Here is a 13258-nt window from a genome sequence, read left to right as displayed (position 1 = left end):
TGGCTAATTAGGATATAACAATCTTAAAATATAATCTCTAGCATGAAAGGATAATCTCGCGTAATCATATACAGTGTTACACATGTATCATAGAGAGCACAAAATCAATTCAAAGCATAGAAGCCTAGAGTCTAGTCCGGTCATTTTTCATACATAACATCCCCATATACGCTTGTCACATCATATATACATCGTATCACATACATTACTATTAGACAATTAAGGTCCAAGCCTAAGGGTTATTCCCTTACACAAGATTAGGCAAGATACTTATATCAAACGGGCCAAAACAACCCTTCAAAATTGCCTTTTCTTTAGAAACAACCTCTGACAACTCGAATCTAGTAAAAAACAACTCAATAATGTCAAACAAAGCCATAGTAAACAAACCCCAAACAATAAAGCTTCGATCTTTAATCAAATTCTGAAAAATCAACAAAAGTTAATCTGGCCCCATACGGTCAAAACCCGAGTCAAGGGGTAGCTACTGACTATCCATAATCCCACGAGTCTAAATACATGATTAGATTAAAATATCGAGTCCAAATCGACTCCCAAATTCTCAATTTTCACTCTCTTAAGTTGTAGGCAAAATTCAATAAATTTTCTTTAAAATTCAAAGTTTTAGGTATAGAAATCCATAATAATTCAAGATATATAGCCAAATCCAAGTAAAAACTACTTACCTCCATTGTAATAGTGAATATGCTCTCAAAAATCTCCACCTCTTGAAGTCTAGGGCTCAATATGAGATAATATCATTTAACATACCAGTAATCATAGTACACCATGATAATGGATAGTATACTATGATTCGATATTAATCATTGTATATTGCACTATGATTCGATACTAATCATGGTATATAATGCAGTATACCAAAATTATTATAAATTGTATAAAGTATATTGAGGAATAATATATTTTATAAAATCTATATCTATACTATATTAAAAGTATGAAGGCTCTTAGCAATTTTATCCTTTAAAAATAAATTTCACATTGGATAGAATTGTAATTTAAGTTATTTCCTAATAGTTAGGATTTTGAAACCAACTAAAATTTGACTTATTAAATTTTTCTCTATTTAAACTATGTATATAATACAAATATTTAGAACACTAAATCAATTTACATTAAAAAAATATAACCAAGGTTGTTCAAACGATCAAAGAAAACTTTATCCGATGACCAATTATCTTCAATGAGGTCCGTATTATTATTAGTTTAACTTTTAATTCTACATAAATATTTGTAGTCTTACACAACTTTTCTTAAATAGTGTTTAAGGAGTTGAAGGCTGAAACCAAATTTAAATGGAGTAGTATGTTCTACACTGCGTACTCATACATTGCTACGAAGAAATTAGGAATGCCGTTTTTGATTTTTTTAATTTGGCCGTTTAATTATGAGTATGCTTATAAACATGACAAAATAAAAATATTGATTACAAAAAAATTTAAAAAATATACAAGAAATAACAACAATTTTATCATGAAAATATTTTAAAAAACAATTACAATATTTTTTTTTTTGAATCAAATTAGACTAACTTTTATAACGTCCCAATTAAAACATAAAAACTGATTATACATACACAAAAAAACTAACACACTAAATAGCTGAAAATCGATTGAAAGACTAAACTCATTTTATTTTTTACATGAATTTCATATTTTTATAACTTATAGGATAGTATTAACATCTTATGTAGTTATATAACGTCATGTTTATGCCTTTTTAGAATGAAAATAAGAATATATAATTTTTAAAAAATAAAAATAAAAATAATTCTAAATCTTCAAAGTTATAAGATGTAAAAACCCGACCGGTCGTTTCATGAGTTACCACTCCATTTCCCCCTTTTCTGCTTCTTATTGTCTGGTTCAGCTGTATTATATGTTATCGGGTTGGTTGGTTCGGGTTCGGAGAGGTTTTGGAAAGGAATGAGACACTTAGTCTCTTTTGAGTAGGCTTAGGTTGGAAAAGTCAACCGGATGTTGACTTGTGTGAAAAAGGGCTCGGATGTGAATTCCGATGGTTCCGAATGCTTCAGAAGGTGATTTGAGACTTAGGAGCGTGATTAGAATGTGTTTTGGAGGTCCGGAGTAGATTTAGGCTTGAATTGGCGAAATTGAAATTTTGGTGTTTTCCGGTTGATAGGTGAGATTTTGATATAGGGGTCGGAATGGAATTCCGGAAGTTGGAGTAGGTCCTTTATGTCATTTGTGACATGTGTGAAAAGTTTCAAGTCATTTAGACGAGGTTTGATAGACTTTTTGATCGGAAGCGAACTTTGGAAGTTTTTGGAATTCATAGGCTTGAATCCGATGCCAATTTGGTATTTTGATGTTGCTTTGAGCGCTCCGAAGGTTGGAACAAGTTTGAATGAGGTTATGGGATTTGTTGGCATGTTTGGTTGAGGTCCCGACGGCCTCGGGTGAGTTTTGGGTGGTTGAATGGATCAAATTCATGTTGGAACAGTTGTAGAAAATCTGTTGTTGGTGTTGCACACATTTGGCCTTCGCGTTCGCGAGTGGGCTCTCGCTTTCGCGAAGGGTTAGGGTGTTAAGCAGAAAGTTTGGCCTTCGAATTCGCAATGGGGGTCCCGCATTCACGAAGTGTTGGGATTAGTGTTCATCGCGTTCACGATGGTTTTGCCGCGTTCGCGTAGAGTAAAGGTGAGCAGCTGGGTCTAGGTCCAATTGTGCTTCGATTCACGAGCTAGAAGACGCGTTCGCAATGGGTTGAGGAGCTGAAGCTTTCCATTCGCGTTAGGGGTGTCGCATTCGCGAAGAAGGATTTAGTGGTCAACGGATTTTGTGCTTCGCGAACGCGAGGCCTTGACCACGTTTGCGAAGAAGGAACGTGAATCGCTGGGCAAAATGTTTAAAAGACCACATTCGCGATTTTTGGCCATAGTTCACTATTTTTTACTCGGTTTTGGAGCTTCTTGAGGGAGATTGAAGAGAGAATCAAAGTGAAACACTAGGAGGTAAGATTTATGGGCTTAATACTCAATCCTATTGTGATTTCTACCTAATTAAACATGAAATTTGTAGAATCTAAAGCCTAAAATTGGAGAGTTAGGGCTTGGAATTTGAGAGTTTGATTTGAGAATTTGAGAGGTCATTTGTAGTTAGATTTTGATGTATTTGATATGTATGAACTCGTCAGAGTGTAAGGATTCTAGTTTTGTAATTTTTGTCGGAATCTGAGATGTGGGCCCGGTAGTCGGGTTTGGCCAATTTCGGGATTTTGTTGTAAATTGGTAATTTTCGAGTGGGTTTTGTTCCCTTAGCATATTTTGATAGTATTAATCTATTTTTCGATAGATTTGGAGCATCCGGAGGTCGATTCAAGGGGCAAAGGCATCGCCGACTAGAGTTTGGACCGGATAAACATAAGTAATGATTGTAAATGATGTCCTAAGGGTATGAAACCCTAGATTTTATCAGACTATATTGTCTTTTCATACTCTTAGACAAATTGTAGATGCTCATGACTGGTGACACCCCGATATCGGGCTTTGTTTATTTCCGCACTATTCTATTCTACTCTATATTTTGTAATTTTTTGCTTATTAATGACTTTAAATGATTTATTATAACTGTTTAGTTGGTTTGGGGGTTTGTGTCGGCTGGTCTAGTTTCACGATAGACTCCATCACAACCGGGTCCATTTTAGAGTCGTGATAAGTTGTTATCAGAGCCTAGGTTACATAGGTCTCACGAGTCATAAGCAGGTTTAGTAGAGTCTCCCGGATCGGTACGGAGACGTCTGTATTTATCCTCGGGAGGCTGCAGAACCTTTAGGAAAAACTTCATATTCTTGAATTCTTGTCGTGTGAATCTGTTGATTTGAGCACTAAACTTCTGTTATTTTATTCTTTCACAGATGGTGAGGACATGTGCTATCGGTCAGGATGGACGACCACCAGTACCACCAGTTGGGGCCACTAGAGGACGAGGATGCGGTCGAGGTTGTGGTGGGGGCAGAGGTGTAGCCTCGCACAGTAGCTAGGGCAGCACCAGTAGATCCACCAGCCGCCCCAGTTCATGATCAGGTCCCAGTTGTGGACGCTCCAGCAGCACCAGCTGTGCCCATTGTGATTCTAGGTCTTCAGGAGGCTTTGGCCCAGATTCTATCAGTATGAAGTAGCCTAGCTCAGCGGTCTCAATTACTACAGCCACAACTACTTCTCAGGCCGGGGGAGGTACTCAGACTCCCGCCGCTCGCACACCTAAGCAGGTCGTGCAGGGACTTCAAACACCGGGGGAACCTCCAGCCCAGGCAGTTGCAGTTGCTCAGGCTATGTAGCTCCTGTTATGCTAGAGGACGAGCAGCGTAGATTGGACAGGTTTGGTAGACTTCACCCTCCGACTTTCAGTGGTATAGAGGGCGAGGATGCCCATGGTTTCTTGGACATGTGTCAGAGGATTCATCGTATATTGGGTATTCTGGAGACCAGCGGAGTCACATTTACTACTTTTTAGTTTTCTGGAGCTGCCTTCACTTGGTGGGAGGCTTATGAGAGGCATAGGCCTGTTAGTGCAGCACCCCTTACCTGGTAGCAGTTCTCCGTTCTTTTTTTGGAGAAGTATGTGCCACAGTCTTGAAGAGAGGAGATGCGCAGGCAGTTCAAGCAGTTGCTATAGGGAGATATGACCGTGATGCAGTATGAGATGAGGTTCTCGGAGTTAACTCGTCATGCTATTTGGTTGGTTCCTACAGATAGAGAGAGTATCAGGAGGTTTGTTGATGGCCTCACATATCAGCTTCGGATTCTTATGACCAGGGAGAGGGTGTCTGGTGCTACTTTTGAGGAGGTTGTTGACATTGCTCACGAGATTGAGTCAGTTCATCGCCAGGAGCGAGATGAGAGGGAGGCCAAGAGGCCTCGTAGATGTAGTAGTTATGGTGGTGCTCCTTCAAGAGGTCAGTTTCAGCACGACATAGGCCGTCAATTTAGGCATGCTTAGTCAGCTCGGCCAGGTTATCGTGGGGTGTCATCGGGTCATAGTTCTCATAGTTCTCATCAGGGCCATTCATCACTCAGTTCCCTCCAGCCTAGAGTTCGTCCCGTGCTCCATCAGTTCATGGTTCTTTTATGCCAGTGCATCTGCTAGTCATTCCGGTGCTAGGAGTTCCTTTAAGGGAGTTGTTATGGGTGTGGAGAGTTGGGTCACATGTGGAGGCAGTGTCCTCGTCGTCTTGGGGTTCATCTCAATAGAGGGGTCAGCCATCGACTTCAGCGTCAGTTACTTCACCACCACCTACCCAACTAGCTAGGTGTGAAGGACAGTCAACTAGGGGTCGCCCCAGAGGGGGAGGTCGATCAGGTGGTGGTCATGCCCGTTTATATGCACTCCCAGCTAGACTCGATGTTATTGCTTCAGATGCTTTGATTAGAGGTATTGTCTCACTCTGCCACAGAGATTCCTCTGTGTTATTTGATCCCAATTCCACTTTTTCATATGTGTCATCATATTTTGCTCATTATTTGGATATGCCCCGTGAGTCTCTTGTTTCATCTGTTCGTGTATTTACTCTAATGGGCAATATTATTGTTATGGACCATGTGTACCGATCATGTGTGGTGACTATTGGGGGTTTGGAGACCCGAGTGGACCTGTTATTGCTTTGTATGGTGGACTTCGATGTGATATTGGGCATGGATTAGCTATATCTCTGTGTCGTACTATTTTGGACTGTCATGCTAAGACAGTGACGTTGGCTATGTGAGGTGTGCCACAGATTGAGTTCCCAGGTTCGAATGATTTTATCCCCAGTGGGGTGATTTCGTTCTTGAAGGCCCAGCGGATGGTTGGGAAAGGTTGTCTTTCATATTTAGCCTTTGTGAGGGATGTCGGTGCAGAGACTCCTAGTATTGATTCTGTTCCTATTGTAAGGGATTTTCCTGATGTGTTTCCTGTAGACCTGCCGGGCATGCCACCGGATAGGGATATTAATTTTGGTATTGATTTGGTGTCGGGAACTCGGCCCATTTCTATTCCACCGTATTGTATGGCACTAGCGGAGTTGAAGGAGCAGCTTCAAGAACTCCTTGATAAGGGGTTTATTCAAACTAGTGTGTCACCTTGGGGTGCGCCTGTTCTATTCGTGAAGAAGAAGGATGGCACGATAAGGATGTGCATTGATTACAGGCCGTTGAACAAAGTACAATCAAGAACAAGTATCCTTTGCCTCGTATAGATAATTTGTTTGACAAACTTCAGGGAGCGAGAGTGTTCTCCAAGATTGATCGTCGTTCAGGGTATCACCAGCTAAATATCAGGGACTCGAATATTCTTAAGACATCTTTCATGACCCGATATGGTCATTATGAGTTCCTTGTAATGTCTTTTGGGCTGATCAATGCCCCAGCAGAATTCATGCATTTGATGAACATCGTGTTTCGGCCTTATCTTGACTCATTTGTCATAGTTTTCATTGATGACATTCTGGTGTACTTACATAGTCAGGAGGAGCACGTGGAGCATTTGAGAGTTGTGTTGAAAAGATTGAGGGAGGAGACACTTTATGCAAAGTTCTCCAAGTGTGAGTTTTGGCTCAGTTCAGTGGCATTCTTTGGGTACGTGGTGTCCATGAGGTTATTCAAGTTGATGCGAAGAAGATAGAGGCAGTTCAGAGTTGGCCCAGACCATCCTCAGCCATAGTGATTCGTAGCTTTCTTGGTTTGGCGGGTTATTACCGTCAGTTTATTTAGGAATTTTCATCTATTGCATCACCCCTGACCAAGTTAACTCAAACTCAAAAGGTTGCTCCATTCAGGTGGTCGAATGAGTGTGAGGAGAGTTTTCAGAAGCTCAAAACTACCTTAACCACAACTCTAGTGTTAGTTTTGCCATCAGCTTTATGCTCATATACCGTTTATTGTGATGCTTTGAGAGTTGGTATTGGGTTTGTGTTGATGCAGGAGGGTCGAGTTATTTGCTTATGCTTCTCGTCAGTTGAAACCCCATGAGAAGAACTACCCTGTTTATGATTTGGAGTTGGCTGCCATTGTTCACGCATTGAAGATTTGGAGGCATTATTTGTATGGTGTGTCTTGTGCGGTGTTTACTAATCATCGTAGCCTCCGGCATTTATTCAAGCAGAAGGATCTAAATTTGAGGCAGCGGAGATGGTTGGAGCTGCTAAAGGACTATGATATCACTATTTTGTACCATCCGGGAAAAACCAATGTGGTGGCCGATGCCTTGAGTAGGAATGCGGTGAGTATGGGGAGTTTGGCATATATTTCTGTTGGGGAGAGACCTCTTGTAGTTGATGTTCAGGCTTTGTCCAGTCAGTTCGTGAGGTTGGATATATCGGAGCCCAGTCGAGTATTGGCTTGCGTGATTTCTCGGTCTTCATTGTTTGATCGCATCATAGAGCGCTAGTATGATGATCCTCATTTGCTAATCTTTATGGATAGAGTTCAGCACGACGATGCCAGCGATGTGACTATTGGTGATGATGGGGTATTGAGGATGTAGGGCCGGATATGCGTGCCCAATGTAAATGGACTTCAGGAGTTGATTCTAGAGAAGGCTCATAGCTCGCAGTGTTCTTTTCATCCGGGTTCCGCGAAGATGTATCAGGATCTGAGACAACATTATCGGTTGAGGAGAATGAAGAAGGACATTGTAGGATTTGTAGCTCGGTGTCTCAATTGTCAATAGGTGAAATATGAGCATCAGAGACAGGTTGGCTTGCTTCAGTAGATGGATATTCCAGAGTGGAAGTGGGTGCAGATCACTATGGACTTTGTAGTTAGGCTCCCACGGACTTTGAAGAAATTCAATGCTATTTGGGTGATTGTGGATCGGCTGACCAAGTCCGCGTACTTTATTCCTGTGTGTACTACCTATTCTTCAGAGCGGTTGGCAGAGATATATATATCCGGGAGATTGTTTGTTTGCATGGTGTCCTAGTTTCCATCATATCAGAGAGAGGTACTTAGTTTACTTCACAGTTTTGGAGGTCTGTAAAGCGAGAGTCGGGTACTCAGGTTGAGTTGAGCACCAGTTTTCACCCTTAGACGGACGGCAGTCCGAGCGCACTATTCAGATATTAGAGGACATGTTGCGTGCTTGTGTCATTTATTTTGGAGGGTTATCGGAACAGTTTCTACCACTCACAGAGTTTGCTTATAACAACAGTTCTTAGTCGAGTATTTAGATGGCTCCATATGAGACTTTGTATGGGAGACAATGTAGATCTCTGGTAGGTTGATTTGAGCTGGGTGAGGCTAGGCTATTAGGTATAGACTTGGTGCAGGATGCTTTAGACAAGGTGAAGGTGATTCAGAAGAGGCTTCGTACATCTCAGTCGAGACAAATGAGTTATGCTGACAAGATGGTTCGGGATGTGTCCTACATGGTTGGTGATAAGGTTCTATTGAAGGTTTCACCCATGAAGGGTGTTATGAGATTTGGGAAGAAGGGTACATTGAGTCCTCGGTTCATTGGACCTTTTGAGGTGCTTCAGAGGATTGGGGAGGTGGCTTATGAGCTTGCTCTTCCACCCAGCTTATCGAGTGTGCATACGGTATTCCATGTTTCTATGCTCCGAAAGTATATTGGTGATCTGTCTCATGTTTTCGATTTCAGCACGGTCCTGTTAGATGATGATTTGACTTATGATGTAGAGCCAGTAGCTATTCTGGAGCGTCGGGTTCGAAAGTTGAGGTCAAAGGATATAACTTTAGTGAAAGTGCAGTGGAGAGGTTAGTCCGTGGATGAGGCTACCTGGGAGACCGAGCGGAAGATGTAGAACATATATCCTCACCTATTTGAGACTTCAGGTATGTTTCTTGACCCATTCGAGGATAAACATTTGTTTAAGAGGGGGAGGATGTAACGATCCGGCTGGTCGTTTCATGATATACCGATCCGTTTCCCCCATTTCTGCTTCTTATTGTCTGGTTCAGCTGTATTATGTGTTATCAGGTTGGTTGGTTCGGGTTCGGAAAGGAATGAGACACTTAGTCTCTTTTGAGTAAGCTTAGGTTAAAAAAGTCAACCAGATGTTGACATGTGTGAAAAAGGGCTCGGATGTGAATTCTGATGGTTCGGATAGCTTCGATGGGTGATTTGGGACTTAGGAGCGTGATCGGAATGTGTTTTGGAGGTCCGGAGTAGATTTAGGCTTGAATTGGCGAAATTGGAATTTTGGTGTGTTCCAGTTGATAGGTGAAATTTTGATATAAGGGTCAGAATGGAATTCTAGAAGTTGGAGTAGGTCCGTTGTGTCATTTTTGATGTCTGTGCAAAATATTAGGTCATTCGGACAAGGTTTGATAGACTTTTTGATCGAAAGCGGAATTTGGATGGTTTTGGAATTCTTAGGCTTGAATCCAACGTCAATTTGGTGTTTTGATGTTGTTTTGAGCGTTCTGAAGGTTGGAACAAGTTTGGATGAGGTTATAAGATATGTTGGCATGTTTGGTTGAGGCCCCAAGGGCCTCGGGTGAGTTTCGGGTGGTTGAACGGATCAAATTCATATTGGAAGAGTTGTAGAAAATCTGATGTTGGTGTTGCAAACATTTGGCCTTCGCGTTCGCGAGTGGGCTCTCGCTTTCGCGAAGGGTTAGGGTGTGAGGCAGAAAGTTTGGCCTTCATGTTCGCAATGGGGGTCCCTCATTCATGAAGTATTGGGATCAGTGTTCATCGCGTTCACGATGGTTTTGCCGCGTTCGCGTAGAGTAAAGGTGAGCAGCTGGGTCCAGGTCCAATTGTGCTTCGCGTTCGCGAGCTAGAGGACACATTCGCAATGGGTTGAGGATCTGAAGCTTCCCGTTCGCGTTAGGGGTGTCGAGTTCGCGAATAAGGATTTAGTGGTCAATGGATTTTGTGCTTCGCGAACGCGAGGCCTTGACCGCGTTCGCGAAGAAGGAACGTGAATCGCTGGGTAGAATGTTTAAAAGACCACTTGCGTGATTTTTGGCCATAGTTCACCATTTTTGACTCGTTTTTTGAGCTTCTTGAGGGAGATTGAAGAGGGAATAAAAGGAAAACACTTGGAGGTAAGATTTATGGACTTAATACTCGATTGTGATTTCTACCTAATTAAACATGAAATTTGTGGAATCTAAAGCCTAAAATTGGAGAGTTAGAGCTTGGAATTTGAGACTTTGATTATAGGATTTGAGGGGCCATTTGTGGTCGGATTTTGATGTATTTGACATGTATGAACTCATGAGAGTGTAAGGATTCTAGTTTTGTAATTTTTGTCGGAATCCGAGACATGCGCCCGGGGGTCGGGTTTGGCCAATTTCGGAATTTTTTGATGTAAATTGGTTATTTTCGAGTGGGCTTTGTTCCCTTAGCATATTTTGATGGTATAAATCTATTTTTGGATAGATTTGGAGCATCCGGAGGCCGATTCGAGGGCAAAGGCATCGCGGGCTAGAGTTTGGACCGGATAGAGGTAGTAATGATTGTAAATGGTGTCCTGAGTTTATGAAACCCCGGATTTCACATCGTTGTGCTACTTTGAGGTGACGCACATGCTAGATGACGAGCGTGAGTGTTGATACCCAATTTTTCCCTATATTTTTTTCAATATGCAAAATCCCTTCAAAATAGCATATATATGCATATATAAGCATGTCCAAAGGTTTTATTTTTTCCCATAATTTTAAAGGTTTAAATTGATTTATTTTCTTTATTTTGATAATTCATCTATTGTATTTCTATACTTATGCCAAAATATGGCTAACATAATTTTTACATACTTTTACAATTTTATTTAGTATTTTAAAGCTAAATTGCATATAATTGCAATATTAGCATTTCTTAGATTCAATTATGTTTTATAAGAATAAAATTGAATCCTGTATTTTTAAAATTGTTATTTATGTATTATAAACCATTTTAGCTCTTTAAATTAGTTTTCAGAAACTATTTACTATTTTTTATAAATTAAATAGGGGAAAAATGGCTATTTAAAATATAGCTAAATTGGTTGTCAATTGTAGCCCAAAATTGGACCCCAATTTCCCAACCCAATTCTAATTAAAACCCGACCCACACTCTCTTTACCCATTCCCAAACCCGAAACCCCACCTACCCATCTCATCCTGGTTGTTAATCTCTAAGATCAACGGCCCCTATTTCCCCTTACCTTTTTAACCCAAACGACCCCCTAACCTAACTCATTTGTTACAATTCGCTGCCCTTGAATCCCCTTTCTCCTCCAATTCTCTTTGAAACCTAACTCAAACCCTAGTCGCCGCCACCTAAAACCAGCCCAATCCCCTTTGATCTTCACTCAATCCATAGATTCCCATAGCTGTTCGAGGCATATACTTGTCTCCTACATCTCCTAGTTGCCTGTTTTTGTGATTTCGTGGAAAGATCTCGAAGAGATCTAGTCCAGATCTTGTTCAACTTCTATCCATGTTCTTTTATTCTACTTTCCGGTCATCCATGGTTGTTCGAGTAAGATCCATGGCCTTTCCGGCTAAAACCGATAACGATCTAATATTTTCTCACCTTCTTTGGGTTCTCTGAAACCCTAGCTCTTGAGATTTTCCACTTTTGTTTAGATCTATCTTAGATATAAGTGTATCCATGAGTTTTTAACCGATTGTTCTTCATCTTTACTATTTTTCGAAACCCTAGACTCACTACTGTTCGATTCTTCTCAGATCTTTATAGATCTGAGATGATTCAAGTGTTATTAAATGTTTTCCTTTAAAAAATCTCCTGTTTTGTGTAACTATTTCGATTTTAGTTGCTCATTTCTAAACTAGGGTTTACTGAAACTCGTCTTCTCAAAGTTTTCATGATTTTCGAGTGTTAATCATATGTTTTTAAGTATTATTGACTAATTTCTGCTAAAATTGTCTGGGCCCTAACTAGTTTGTGTTAAAGACCTAATTTTCTTATGTTTTTGTTTCGATTCTGAGCCTTTCCGAGCTACTTGTTGCATTTTTGGTGTTGTTCTTTGACTTTCATGATTTTTCCCTTTAGCCTAATTCAGTATCTTGTGACTTTTACACTAGTTCATCTCTACTAGGGTTTTTGAGTCGATCCCTTGGCAAGTTTATGCATGTTTATGAAATTTTATTTTTTGCCTATTTGTCTAATTATGGAAAATTGATATTTTCCCTCTCTTCAAATCAACATTATTTTGAATCTCGATTGACTGATTTGCTTTTGTAAAATTATGTGCTGATTATTGATTCATCCCCTTGTTTATAACTCTGATTATTCTTATTACCTTATTGTCCGTAATGTCATTGATTCTTCACGATTACTTAATTAAACTTCTGTTTGCTTACCTCTTTACTTGGTTCTGATTTGATTTTCTTTCCTTAAGTGACTCATGTCCTTAAACCATTGGGTATTTGTCCTTAATTAGAGGAAGACTATGCTAATTTCATATGTAATTTCCTTGATTGCTGAATTATGATTTCTTTACCTTATTCTACCCCACTCCTAAACTACTATATATACTCTCCTCTACTCTCAATTTAAGACACAAACAATTAGTTCAAAAAAACACACACACACTCAGACTTTCTCTTCTTTCTTTGCTACTTGTGTTACTGCTTGTCTAGCCGGCTGAAAGCCAAGGCTAGGCTGTGGAACTCTACTCACTTTACTTTTCTGCACTTTTCTTCCTTTACTAGTATGTTCCTGATTCAATTTCGAAACTCAAACTATATGTGTTCCATGCCTACACATCCTTACTTGTTATTGTACTAGTTCTTCAACTTGTCCTTATGTTTTGCTATTACTAAGCATGTCTAATTCTGCCTTATGTGTAATCATCGTATCAGATTTTACTTAGTTTCTTGATACTTGTCCAACATGCTCACTTAGTTCCCTAACACCCTTTTCTTTAACTGGTATAACCATGTAGTCACTTAGTCTTCTGGTGCATTCTATTGGCCCTAATAGAATGTCGAATTTTGTTCAACAAAACTCATGTCTTCAACATGATCCTACTACATTCTTCCCCATGTTTTAAATAGCTGTTATCATGACTGATTTGCTCAGTAGACTCAAAGTGGTTCTGTATGCTTGTTGTGTCAAATATTTTCAATATCTATGTGGTTTCAAACTTATATGTCCCCAACCCTCTTGCTTCCCTACTTGTGAATGATACAATGATCCTATTCTTTGAATTTGACTTGTGTGTGCTGGTTTGTTCTAAGTTGTTGTTACTCCTATTCCCTCCTCCTTTCAAAACTGATTTTTCCTAAGGCAAACTCTTCAGCTGTTTTGCAAGCTTAGTTCAA

This window comes from Nicotiana tabacum, chromosome 5 (assembly GCF_000715075.1).
Source record: "Nicotiana tabacum cultivar K326 chromosome 5, ASM71507v2, whole genome shotgun sequence".
Classification (NCBI taxonomy): domain Eukaryota; kingdom Viridiplantae; phylum Streptophyta; class Magnoliopsida; order Solanales; family Solanaceae; genus Nicotiana; species Nicotiana tabacum.
Note: the sequence above shows the minus strand (reverse complement) of the source record.